We start from the raw sequence: 12,395 nt of genomic DNA, 5'->3' as shown, positions 1-12,395 counted from the left end.
CCTCACATAAACCCGTGAAAAGCCACATCGGTCCCGCGAGCCGCAGTTATGCTATCTGTGCGCTCCAGCCTTCCTATGTAGATGTATAGTGCTTGGCTGAATTTCGACAATTAATTGTTTCAGTAATAAATATCTGTTCCACCTCTAGGGAGGAGCGGTAACGGGGAGCAAATAGTTTCTACACTAGACATACACCAGACGCAGAGGCAGGGGACAAAACAGAGGCAAGGAAACAGCCATCGGGGGAATAGTGGGCATACAAGCTACACAGACGAACAGTCAGGGTCGAGGTTCACGCGGTGCTTAGACTAGTGTAGGGTTCAGCCAGAAGCAATCGGAAGCAGCACATATAATCACTTCGAGCGTGTGGAGCGGACCTTCCGAGAATGGGAGCCGCGACGACGATAGAAAGCGCTTAGGTAGCGAGGATGGCCCAGGTAAAGGATCCAGGTCTGACCAGAAGAGTCTGTAAGGCACTCAGGACAGACAGAGAACGGCGGCGAAGGTCAGACCACCTAGTACAGCGCGAGAGACCGAAACGACACGGACTGCCAAATCTAGTAGGCCACGGAGAGATCGCTCACCAGGTCTGGTCAAGAGGAATTGAAAAGTTCACTATCTGGATTCCTGTTAGGCGCGACTCCTGGTAGAAGCGGGAGACGCCCGACCACCGCCACGAAAGGTCGCCAGCTGTCCTTCGCCACGCGATCCAAGCGCTGTATTATTGAAGGACACCACGTTTGCCCGTCGTCATCCTAACCACCTAGGCTCTCGCAAATGCAGAGAGGATCTGGAACCTTTCGTAGTGTTTGTGTCTGTCACGCTCCCAATAGCGGTTATGTGAAGCCCTTCCAAGCCATCTGTACAAAATACTTCTTCACTAAAGCCAGATTCCTTCCCATCAAGTCGCATAAGCCACTAATTTTATTTACACTCATCAAATGAATGACATGCTAATTGCCCCAGCACTTATTGAACATGTCTTTATTTATGAAGTTTGCAACTATGATCCCGACTTGATAAATTTATTGAACAATTACCAGCATGCGTTATTCCAATACCAGGCACCTCCTCCCCCCCCCCCCCCCCCCCCCCCTGCTCCTTTGTTCACCTCCATAACCCTCCAAAAACAAAAGATTGCCCTCATCTCAGCCGACTTCTGGGGCCTAAATTTAATTTTCCCGAAAAAGAAAAAAACAACCAAATTTCTCAAAACTTATAGCATCGCTTGCTTGTTTGCCCCTCCAGGCCTCCTTTAAGGTTCTATAATCCGCAGAAACCCATAAGAGAAAGGCAAGGGCTGCGCGCTCTACATTAAGTAGGCAGCTCAGCGCTTACACGGTCAAGAAAGCTTCAGTAAAGCTGAAATGCCTTTTCTTTTCTTCCGCTACTGCACCCTTTATCTCCTGGCGTGCTCTCCCAGCAGCGTAGGCGAGCTAGCGGCTCAAGCGCCTAAGTGAATCTCCCTTGAATGGCAGCGCTTTAGCGCGGAACAAACCGCGCGTGGCGCGCCCCGATATGATGAACGACCGCGAAGAAAAGACGGCCTCTCCTCGAAAAAAAAAAAAAAAATGATGGGAGAGAGAAAGAATAGAGGCCCCTCCTCCTGGCGTTCCTATATACCGCGCGGCAATTTCATGGTGAATGATAAGGCCCCCTGCACGCGACACTTGTCTTGTAGCAGCTGCGCGCTCGCCGCGCCTATTGTGGTCTCCGGACACGAAAGCAGGCGACTACGGCAGCTTTGGAACAAATGAGCCCCTCGTATCTTGGCGCAAGAAGTGGCGGAACGCCGTTCGTTCTTGTACTCTTCCTCATCCCGCCAACCTAACAACCTCCACCTCCCCCTCCCCCTCCTCCCCTCCTGCCTCAATTCAATCGACGTCTCACTCGCCGCTTCTTTAATATTCAAAAGTGAGAAGTCAGAGTGGAACGAGCGTGGTATAATACAGGGGTACGCTCGGCGCCTTTCGATTTGTCAGTGCACCGGATCGATGAAAACCGCGCACCGTTGTGAAGGCTGGAGTTGGCGCCATGCTGGTCTGAGGTTAAACACACCTCCCTGGGGTAACGAAGTGGAGACTATATATCTTTCGATTAGACGTACACAGTGTGTGTGTCCAAGTGTTATGCGTACGTGGTGTATGCACAGAAGTCTGTTGAATGTGAAGCAACTCACCCACATACTATTTAGTGGCACCACATGCACCCGAAAAATATATACTTTTACGTAATGTCTAGAGATAGTCTGTGCACCTTATAAATGGACGTCACCATTCTATTTATGGCTGTACGAATGAATTCAAGTCAGAGCGTATATGGAAGTCACCTAGTTATACCTTTCCTTGAAAACACTCGGTCATTGGAATCCATGTCTCGCTGCGAAGACAATAATTTGTTAAGCAGTCAATATTTCTATAGTCTTTTTGCTGAAATTACCCCAAACAATGTACTCGCTAGTAGTAACACGAAAGGCTACTGCCAGAATTGCCACTTCAAGCATTTACTGCCCGAAAGACAGACCAGGTCCCGCAGTGTAGCACGCTTTTAGAGTGGCAGAGCATACAGCTTTCCTTCTTTCTGCAAGAAAGTGATTTTTAACTTTTTGATGCAAAGACACACTAGCTTTCCCCGAGGGAGCTGATAAGTGGTTCATTAATTTCCATGGCTTCTCCTTTAGTCATCAAAAGAGATAATGGTTTATGAAAATATTTACATTGCATAATACCCTCTGTTGTATGCAACTTCCTGGAATAAAAAATATAGACTTGCTTACCTCAGTGAAGGCGTATTCCATGATTTGAAGTGCAATATATACAGGTTTATATAAGCCCATCAGCATAGTGTCTTCATCGCCTTTTGCGTCCTTCCCTTCTTTTTTCTGCTTATTTATTTCCCGTAAAATCAATATTTATGTCCAGCTCTTTTAGCGCTTTTAAGGTATATAGAACATGCTACGAAAACAGTGTGTAACTCCGCTTATATTCACCCGTTATGAGCATCATTTCCTGTAGGTAGTTTTTTGGTTTACGTCCATTAATGAAAATCCCTTTGCGTCCAGGCACTGTAACCTGCTTTGTTAAGTTAGCGGGGTGGTTCATTCACTCTAATTCATGCTCGCTTTGGGCTAAGTACGAATTCATACTTTCCTATAGTCCCATTAATGTTTACAGATGACGTTGCATATATGCCACTTATTGAAGCACTTAATCTGGTTCGATTTCTTAGGTAGCGTCACTCATAATAGTAGCAGCCCTGCAACGACAGCGCTGAGATGGATTACTTCCCTATACTATTATCACGATGTTAGAGATACCACCATACTAAAATTACGTTGTTTTGAAAAGTGTTCAAACGTGGCTTCTTAAACGGGAGTCCCAGCATTAGGCGTGAACCACTCTCTCGAATCTGCGCGCACGAAAGAACGACACGCGTTCGGCAGCAGCCCTTGTGGGCTATCCGCTAACAACGCCCAAAACGTTGGCTACAAGCAAACGAGAACAATTGCTTCACATCGTCTATATCAAGAAAGATTGACTCTGTTACCTCGGGCCCGATATAGCTTGCGCCACCTGTCTTCTCTAATAGAAAACATACAGCATTGCGACGGCGCCTTTGTTACTTTTGCAGCTGGACGAGACACTGGTAGAGGCTTCAGTATTCGCTGCTGTTTTATCAAATATGGAGGAGAGGGGAGGCCTGTCACTCAAGAAGTAGTTGTTTTCTCAGAGAGAACGAATCACCGTCGTGAAGAATACATATGGAATACGTTTTTTTTTTTTTTTTGTGTGTGTGTGTGTGTGAAAGAAGAATTAGTTTTTACTTACACGCATTTTCTCGATGAAAACAAGATAATCGTTTCTCACGGTTTATGCGTTGACGGTTCAATTGTTCTCGTACGTTTCTGTGTATATGAATGGCTGCCTCTCAATCATTCTGCACCACTTCACCGTTTTACGGAAGTATAACTTTACCTCGTAGCATCTCAAGCGGTATTTCTATTTCTTTAGATTGGATTCCTTTATTATGTTGCCCAAAAACCAGTGACATACCGGAAGCGCTGTCGAGCTTCACGCAGACTTGTTCTTCACTCAAATAGCCTGGATGGCATCCGCTCAACGCGCACCTTCGGGAGATATAACGCTTTGTCTAATCGAGCAAACTGCAACCCTAGAAAATAAACTTTCTCAGCAAACCGCGAGCGTATCTTAGAAACAAATGACAAGCGTAGTTTGTGATAGGGAAGATGCAATAGCAACTTTAATTTTTTTTTTTCATGTGACAGCCACTCGATTTCACAGCTGACTGACTCCATTTAGTTAGAAAATTTCTTGCTCTTCTTGTCGCTATATTATTACCCCTGCGCAAACACCCCCCCCCCCCCCCCCCCCTTACTCATCATGTACAAGAAAAATTACCTCCCACTGAACGCTTCCCAACGTTGACAGCGTCATTGGAGACGCGCGCACTGAGCCGTACCACGCTTGGCCGTACGGACGACCGATTCGGAACGAGCGAAGAGGACCAGAGCTGGACCAAGACGGGCTGGGGAAGACGTGGGAGTCCGGGGTATTTCCCTGCAAAGCCCGCCTGGCCTCGACGCTGCTAGGCTGGCGATGATGTATGAATGCTGACCAGCGCTGGCGCGAGACAATAGTGAACAGTGGCGTGGAGGGGAACGAGAGGCGGAGAATGCAGTCTGCCGAGGTTCCTTCCCGGCTCGGCGGCTTCCTTTTGAAGGGCGGCCAAGCGCGCGGATTCGGTCGGGATGTCGACCGTCGCGCGCGCTCGCCCGCCACCGGCTTGACGCAACTCGCGGGGGAAAAGGCTGTGCCGACAACCCGTTGGTAGCTTCTCCAGGAAGCCCCTTTCACTTTCTTCCCACCGCTCTTCTTCCCGCAAGCCGCAGATTGAGGTTGCTGGTGCCGCCCCAGGCGCAAGAGGAAAGCGGTCAGGCCGGACTGTACGGAGAAGTTTAGGGGATGCTGGGAGGGTTCTTCGAACTGCCACAAGGGAATTCGTTTTTTTGTAGCTGCTGCCGCTGGTTTTTGCTGTGGCGGTTGCTTCATCTTTTAACGCGCCACCCGTCGATCACCGAAGAATGATTGTCTTAGATGACGGGGTGACTTGTTAGGGGAGGAAAAAAATTTGCGAAAGTACTCTTTATCTGTTACCTTCGGCTCAATCTCTATCGTGCTTTTTTTGCACGTTTGTATTGGATGGTAGCAGAATTCGGAGAAATCAAGAAGCATGGCATCCTCCTAACATGGTTCAGGCGGGCTTCCAAGCGCGCTATTAAATAAACGGAGAACGTATAAAGAAAGAACGCAACAAAAAGCCTTGGAAGAAATTGATGGGCTACCTCGGAAGCTGTTAAAAGCCGGCGAAGTACAAGGGAACAAAAAGAGTATCGCCTCCGGTGCCACGAACATGATCGGGAGCGTGCGTTACAACGATTTATTGCTCTCTGGAAAGTAACTAATAAAATGGGGTAAAGAGGGCACACCCGATTCCAGGAGACAAATTAAAGATGCCACTATGATTCTCTTTCTGTGTGCAGTAGGTGTTAGAAAGTTGTACGCTGGTAATTTTTCCATCAGAGATAGTGTTGAAATCGGCAGAGGACAATAAAAAAGTGTACCTAACACAGGTGTGACTCAAGCGTGCAGCGTAATGTTTAGCAATATGAAACAGTATTGCTATCTTACCTTCACCACTCGACAAGCGCATTGAAACTTATTCCTCTGTAACCCCTGCACACTACCGCGGCATCCTAATGAAGTTTATTATTCAACTTGTGCTTGAACTCTGATGTTACCAGAACTGTATTTATTGTGACTAAACAGTGAATGAATTCTTACATTTTTTCTCGAGCCCAGGAAGGAAACGGCCACTAATAGTTCTAAACTGCTGAGCAGGCATTTCCACAAGGTCATTTTCAATCTATATGTCGGCCATGCTCCGTCCAGAAAGCTGCGACATGTACTGCCTAATGTTAAAGGCCTCCTTCCCAAAGAAATATACCCTGGCTGTGAACAGATTCCCTTGATCTGACTGCAACTAATGTGTACATTGGCGAAACCGGAAACTTCGAGAGGCGTTTAAAAGATCATTTATTGGCATAAAAAAAAATAGATTTGAATGCTATCTCCGAGCACGCCATGACTTAGCAGGACACCAAATCGACTGAGGCCGTGCCCATGTGCTGACAACCCAAAATAAACTGCTTTTTCACTTGTACCTGGAATCGTTAATCAGTCAAACTATTAGTCACAACCTCAACAGCACAAATAGAACTCTCAACCCTGTTTAAGCTTACTCCCTGCACCTTCTTTTCAAGCATATTTATGCCCCTTCCCTACTTGCTTCATTTCTCTGCGAACGGGGCACCCATACGGGAGCCGAGACATCTTGTTGTAATCTTGTTTTTGGTTTTATTTTTTCAGCGTTCCATTTTCGCTTGTCAATGTTTGTCCCCGATCGGACGAGATGTCGTCCAACTTACCACTTCAGTTACGAATGACGAAGCGTAATATACAAGAACCTCATAATTCATTGCTCAGCCATAGTCACGACTCACGACTGCCCGCTATTTTGAAACTTAGCACGACTCAACCCTCTACAATGTAATGTACAGTAAGATGTGAAGTTTGAAAAAAAAAAAAAAAGATTATGCATTACCAAGACTCATAACCATAGTCATCACTCATGATTACCAGTTATAATGAATCGGAGCATGTCTCAGCTTGATTCAGCCCTTAAAAAATTAATGAGATGAAAGTGCATAGAGTGTGCCAATATAGTGCCTATTCTTGACTCACGACTGCAAGGCTTAATAAAGCTAGTAAAATTGGGCACTTTACAGTGTAACGCACTCTAATGCTCCATGCCTAATGCTTCACATTACGGCGCGTAAGTAGTTTTAAGTGTGTGTAAAAATTATTCTACCGGGAGCTGTTTGTTGCAAAGTATCTGTCATAAACATACGCTGATCCTAAATAACCAAGGCCTATGGGCAAAGGCGTTGTGCGCAGCAGAGTAAGGATTAGAAGCGCGCTTGGATAATAGCACCAGTACCACTAGGGCAGAGAAAGCGCAAAGTCTACACACAGACAGTAATGGGATGCATGGCTCTTTACGCAACAAAGGGAATCCTTAGTTGCGTAGGCTACTGCAAGGACCCTACCTGAGTGATTGCTTCGTACCATGGAGATTGTGGGTCTTGTTAACACACAAGCCTTGCGGCGGGGACGGGATTGCGTATGGAAGCTGTTTCCCGTGAAGAGCGAGCGACTGACTGAGCATGCTAGCTGGTCGCAGTGGAAGCCGACAAAATTCTTTGTTGTTGTTGTTGTTGGTTTTTATTGACACGATACCTCAGGCCTTACATTCCCAAGCAGGATGGAAAAAACTAAGAACAGCATAATGAGTAACACCGAGACAATTTCAAGAGCAACAAAACTATAGAACTACGCTGGCGAGACACAATGCAAAACAATACTGCGCACTATCAGAAGGAACACTGCATAATATTGTCAAGGATAATATTCATTTTCAAACTGTTCTTCCGGTAATGCATTCCGCTTCAAGATAGTTTGAGGGGAATATGACTATTTATTCTGATTAGTTTGTCCGCACTATGGGGATGTAAATATGCTAGGATCAAGTTTCCCAGTTAATGAATGCATGATCCGGTGTGATCCGGTGCGATTCAAAACTTTCCATGAATCATAAAGTGAAAAAAGATTGGTCGCCAAATTGAGTGTCTTATTTTCAAGAGCGTATTTGATAGGCTATCATTATTGGGGAATCAGTTTTTCAGGCTTTGTTGCAAATGATACGCGCTACACGTGTTTTAACCTCTTGAAAATTCTGTCATATTTTTTGTATATCCACATTATCGCTTCACATTCCAGTTACGGCCTGATGAGTTAAATATATTTAATTTCTTAACACTGTTGGGTGTACCTTTAAGTTTTTCTGAAGCGGCCCAAATTTTGTTTTTGTGGAAATTACGCAATAGACTTGTTATGGGGCCGGTCCAACTAAGTTGTTAGTAGTTATAACATGTGGATATTTATACCATGTAACCAAAAAAACAGTGTATCATTCTTAGAATTGTTGATGCTGAATAATACTATCTTTCATGGTTGCGCAATGTCGTTCCTTTTTTTTTTTTTTTTTCTACATTAATCCCCATTCCCCACATGCCAGACCAGCTTATACAACGCTAATTTCAGTATTCAGCAAGGATTTATCAGAATGTGATCGCACAGCACTCGAACCATAGCATAAACTATTCACATATGCAAAGAACAGTAGACGCCAAGTACATTCCATCGAGGGGCATCCGAGTAGACAGGAAGATGCAAGGAACAAGCGCAATCAGTCTCTACAAATTATGCTAGGTGTTTTAAACATGCTGTAATGCAGCTAACGAGAGCTAAATTGACTCTATCTTAGGCTGGAGAAGCACTTTATGATGTGCAAGCTTGTCAAATGCTTTCCTGAAACAAAAAATGATATCTTCTCGAACACAGTGATCTGAAGTTGTACTAAAATCATAAATAGCTGTAACTAACTGACTTGTAGTAGAAAACCATTTTCGGAAAACGGGGTGACGGAGGCATAAAGCTGCGTTAGTTTTTAAGGCCTGAAGAATGTAGTAAGGGAAGATATGCTCCAGCATCTTACATATGTATGTAAGTGAAATGTGGCTATAGTTCCCGACACATAACCGTTCTTCTAACTTATAAAGACGAATGACTTAATTTTAACCGTTAGCCAGACATGGGGCAAAAAAAAAAAAAAATGTCAAGGACACATCAATTAGAATATCGTTAAATATGCGCTAAAGGCTGTTCACAGCGACGTAAGAATTCCTTTGGAATTTTCTAAGGATAAAAGAAGTTTCGGGATCTGATTTAATCAACATTTTAACCACATCTTTACAGCATTCAAAGTTTACATCATGGACCAACAGATCGCATTATAACTGAAGATGTTCATCTGCACAAAACACGAAAAGAAGATAATGAGCGAAATTTTCAGCGATAGCTTTATGGTATATGACCTCATATAATTAAAAATGAACTCGGGTGATAAAATGCTCCAAAGTAATTCCGACCTTTTATTGCGGAAGGAGGAGTGGGGGAGCATTGGTAATTACCTATGGCATATGGGAGGCTTCCATAAATATAACCGTCTGGTCGATCATATACTAGGTGCAAAACAGCTATAACTCTACTCAAGGCGTCAGAATCAGCACGCTTATTTCGTTGTACCCGCTTAACCTTTCTGCTTACGTGAATATATGTCGACTAATCTGGACATTTATATTCTCCCGACTTTTATTCTTATAGGTATAAATATAATTATGCAGCACTGGCAACTATTCCTAAACGTATTCTACGATTTTAATATGGTAATTCCCGAAAATATGCCAAAACCGAGTTCCAGGTAGTCTCGTACAGCTCTATCTCTTATCCTTGAATACACTCTTTCATGGTCCCCTATTTTTTTATATCACTTTTTTCTTGGTAGCTCTGCTGGGCGCCGCAGGGTTTGGGGTACCACACGCAAAGTTGCAACCCTCATGCTAGCTCCGTGACAGTCGGCAACTGCGCTTGGTTGTGTGCAGGCGCGCCTAGACAGCTTCACGTGTCAGTTTGGAATGGAGCCATAACTAACGTGTATGTGCCTACCATAGCGGAAAATCCGCGAGAGAAGAGAGGACGAGCGCTCGCTCGCTGCTTTCGCATTTATGTCTATGAAGAATAAGTGTGGGCTTTGCCGCAAAACGTGCCACGTTTCCAGAGGACAACAACAAAAACAACAGGCTTCTGAGTATGCGGCGAGCAACATTTCTGACAGTGATGCTGTCGCATTCTCTGCAAAATATCTAGTTAGCATGAAATGCAGGGAGTGTAATGTATTGGTGACGTGCTACGCCTTCACCCTTATCGAAACTGCAGTAGACGCTGCAAAAATGAAACTGACTAAGAAGGACTCAGCAGAGTTGCTTAGAAGATTTCACCGCAACATTGAGCAACGAACCTCTAAATACAGGCCAGAGTATAGACAGCCGTACCTCGTTAATATGGAGTCTGATTCCCAAATAAACTGTCCATAAAGCGAGTCGTGCGTAACAATGAGTCTTTAGAAAAAATATTTTTAAAAAGCTGTGATAAAGGTCGGTTTCGGTTCACAGAGATTGCCAGTGAAGTTAAAATTAAACGATTTTAGTAAATACCATTCACTAACGCGGACACAACTATGACTGAAACCATGGGGTGCAAACCGACACATCTAGAGGGCTAAAATAGCTCAGTCGCGTAACATGAACAAACTAAATCAGCTTTTGCAGCCACTGTTCAAATGCATGGCATCTGCACTCAGTCAGCTGAAAGCTACCTCATTTGGCTTATACTTTGCATAAGCTACGGAGTTTTGTTGGAGCCGTTCACGTACACCGCATGAGCCGCTTCCGTAATGTTTTCTCTTGCATTTAGCATGACACGATTGGCTATGTTTTCGTCTCACCGACATTAAGGCAGCACTTCGTAGTCGCGAGCATTGACCACTCTTAAGCGGAAGGTACCGCTGAAGTGCACGTTTTAGGCGGGAGGCATCTGACGTGTTTTTTACTAGTAGTATAATAAAAAAAAACTCGATCTACTCAGGGTAGTGACTTTTTTTTATTTCTAGGGCCAACAGCAACTCTTTCTCAGCCTCTCTTGGAAACTGCATGAGGGATGCTATGTGCAGGCATGAATGTTTTGCAGAACGCGCTAAATGACAGTAAGGCCTTTCTAGCGTCCCAAAGTAGATTTCATAAATATGAAGACGGAGTGGAAAAAAAAAAAACTTTTTTTTGAGGAAAGGAAGCACTAAAAAAACTATCTCCTTTCGTAGAGATCTCAACCACGGCGTGAAAGAAGGAATTTGGAAGTAAAGAATCACGACACAAGGAGGGGCTGTCATGGACGGCTCCGGATCATTTTTGGCAACCTTGGTCTCTCTAACGAGCGCTGACATCACGTAGCACGTAGGAGTCCCGTCTTTCGCTGCCATACAAACTTGCTTACCGACGTCAGCCGAAACGAGCATCATCCAATCGACTCGCACGATGGTGTGACGGCGGCTGGTACCTGAATTGACAATCCCTCGAAATGTATCGTCACTGTAAAAGAGCGACGCTAGATTCAATGCAAATCCAGTGATTCTGCCATTCACTGCGCAATGAAGAAAACATGGATCTTATCCACTATGTTACACACATTTTTTTTACTGGAAACGGGGATTTAAGGTGTGAGCAGTGATGTGAGTGGAGATGTAACGGCTTTTGATTCGTAACAGATATTCTGAGACCAATACCGCGACCCACGAAAGCCTGCCTTTATACACGTTGTAGGACGCCGCGCTAGATGGTACTCCAGAAGCACACCAAAACGCAACGTTGTAAGCAAAGTTTCTGGCTTGCAAGATGGTAGTGTGCTCTGAAAAACGATAAAAAAAGGAGCTCTAGCTTAGTACGGCATACCTAACATTTTTTTTTTTCTTTGATTCAGTCCTCTAGGCATGCTGCTGTAAGCCATGTTCGAACACTGCGGACAACTCATTTGACAGACGAAAAAGACGCGACGATGTCCGGAACAGCAAGAGGTTAGGGATAGCAGTAATGTCTAGCGCATGCAGGTGTTTTCTTATCAGGTGTTCAATCACGATAGTGTAAATTTTCTTTGTGTCCTCATAGATAATGTGCTTTTTGGCCCTGTGGAAAGTGAACCATTTTGAAAGTATTCAAAGCCATGGAACAGCTGATGACGCTTTTTATTTTACATATTATTTTCATCACTGGGTACAGAAGGAGCCCCTTTAACACAATTGCGGTTTTAACGAATAATGACGTGCTCCTGCGGTAGGGGCCAGGTTTACTTTATGAAAGCCAGGCAACAAAGTTGGCATCGGCATATACCATGAACAATCGAGCTTTCGAGCAACCACGGCAGCTACAGTAAGTTGAACAGAACTAACGTGTTTTTTGTTGTTGTTTTCCTTTTTCTTTTTCGTTTTTTAGCGCAGTAGCATTGAATTTCCCGTTCTCCAGTAAGCCCACTGTCGATGCTGAATGCGCTGTCGGCGTTGCTGCTGCGAGCGAGAACTCGACCGGCATTCCTATAGCAGGTGGTGGTTGGCAGCTGTCATTAGCGGGAAATGATTATGCGTTGGTTTTATGACTCACGAGATCATTTGGCGCGGCAACATTGGCTCGATCTACCAACTCGAGTTTCTTCTTTGATAAGGGTGCCTGCGGCGAACAGAACACGCCGAGACAGTTGGATACCTAGTCAGACACTATCGCTATGCTACACAGGCCCGTTCATGCCGATGGT

The sequence above is a fragment of the Amblyomma maculatum genome, chromosome 4 (genome assembly GCF_055883805.1).
Source record: "Amblyomma maculatum isolate TAMU_Amacu chromosome 4, ASM5588380v1, whole genome shotgun sequence".
NCBI classification, from domain to species: Eukaryota; Metazoa; Arthropoda; class Arachnida; order Ixodida; family Ixodidae; genus Amblyomma; species Amblyomma maculatum.
This window is presented reverse-complemented; position numbering follows the sequence as displayed.